Here is a 2,263-nt window from a genome sequence, read left to right on the forward strand (position 1 = left end):
ATATATGTCTGTCTCTCTATATATATATGTATGAATGTGTGTGTGTGTGTGTGTGTGTATACATATATGTCTGTCTCTCTATATATATATGTATGAATGTGTGTGTGTGTGTGTGTGTGTATGCATGCATATACATGCGTTAAATGCTTTGCAGCTTGTAAACCTACAAAATATTCAGATAACATTATCCTTTATCTCTCTAATCCGTCGTTTATGCACCATGATAGATTTGCATCGTATTATCCTTTTGATATTATATCCAAAATATTAAACACTAAACTTAGCACAAAACACGGCTATTTATCAAACTGCAGCACGAACACCTGTTCCTAACAAACATATTTACAACTTATCTCTTTCCGCGCGGTTTCATTGAATTTGGTTTCTTTCTGCCTTCACACTTTGGAAGACAATTCGTCTAGGCATAGAAAGCTGAAAGCTGTTGCATAGACAGAACAGTGATATACATAAATACACACACACACACACACACACACATATATATATATATATATATATATAAATACAAACATACATACATACATACATACATAAAACAAAACATGCAAATCTACACATATACATACATACATACATACATACATACATACAAAAATACCCTGATGTTGATGTTGAAATTCCAATGAAGGAACCTTGGATCTCGGTTAGAAACCGGTTCTTTCTCTATTGGCAAGAAATCTTGAAATAAAACTAAACAATAACATACATACATGCATACATACATACATACATACATGCATACATACATACATAGAAATAGTCACAACATGCTTCCTATGACACTATTGTCCTACGCACATATTTAAAGACATTAACACGTGTAGCACACACATTCATATATATACATATGTGCACACACACATATTCACAATGTCTCTCTTCCCCTCCCCCTCTCTCTATCTCACATACACACACATACGCATACATGGACATACTCGTTCGCGCCCCCACACCCCTACACATACCGATAATTAATGATTCCTGATGTAAAAACAAGGCCACTCCCTTTGAGGATGAATCGATTATAATCGATTTACTTTATTATAACACTAGTAGTGTCTTTATCGAACGCTCTGTATAGATAAGAGGCCGAAGTCAATCCAGGCGGGATCTGAACACAGAGCGGAGAGAGAGAGAGACAGAGACAGAGAAAGTGAGCATGTGAGAGAGAGAGAGAGAGAGAGAGAGGTGGGGGACAGAGAAACTGAGCATGCGAGAGAAAGAGAGAGAGGGAGGGAAAGAGAGAGACAGAAGAAAGTGTGCATGCGAGAGAGAGAAAGAGAGAGGCAGAGGCGAAAAAGTGAGTATGCGAGAGAAGAAGAGAGAGGGGGAGAGAAAGAGAGAGAGGCGGGGAAAGAGAGGGAGATCACTAAATCCTGCAAAATACTTTTGACGAACGCTCTACCGACTCTCCCCGACACAGAAAAACAATTATTGATCTTTTTGTTGTTTTTTTGTTGTTTTTTTTTCACAAATACACAAGGCCCAATCATTTGTAGAGATGAAAAGAACAATCGATTATATCAACGCCGCTACTTGATTGGTAATGTATTTTATCGAACCCCGTAACGATAAAAGCCTAAGTTTACCTTGACGGGATTTCAAAAATCAGAACGCTAAAAGAATAACAAAAGTAGTTAAATACAGCAATCTTGTTTTTTCTTTTTTTTTTTTTTTGTCCCACAAACACTCGTTTCGCACTCTAACGATTCTGCCAGTCGAGGCCATTAATATACATACAAATGAAGAACTGACAACCTCTTTGATGAGGTTGAAAGATGGTTGGATAAAGAACAAAGTACAACGGGAAATAAATAGAGAGAAACGCGAACGCCATTATGAAATAAAAGATATTGTGCTTTGTGGGACGAAACTTGGCTTTCTTAGTTTATAAGAGAAGGCATTAAATATCTGGAAGCTAAGATTGTTGTAGTAGCTTATTCTCGGTGAAATCGGCTGGTGACAGTCGTTTAGAATACGAACGTCAGAGAATCAATAAATTTAGATCAATATCTCCTGAAAATACAAAAATCTAAATGGTCTCCGGGGTATGTTTTTGTCTTTCTTTTTTATCTCCCGCTTCGCTGTTTGTTTTTCTCTTCTATTCTCTTGGCGCAACATGGTTGCATACGTACATACATACATATAGGTATATGTGTGTATGTGTGTTGCACCGAGGGAATTATATACATGCATCTCTCTCTCTCACTTTCTCTCATATATATATATATATATATATATA

The sequence above is a fragment of the Octopus bimaculoides genome, chromosome 26 (genome assembly GCF_001194135.2).
Source record: "Octopus bimaculoides isolate UCB-OBI-ISO-001 chromosome 26, ASM119413v2, whole genome shotgun sequence".
Taxonomy (NCBI): Eukaryota; Metazoa; Mollusca; class Cephalopoda; order Octopoda; family Octopodidae; genus Octopus; species Octopus bimaculoides.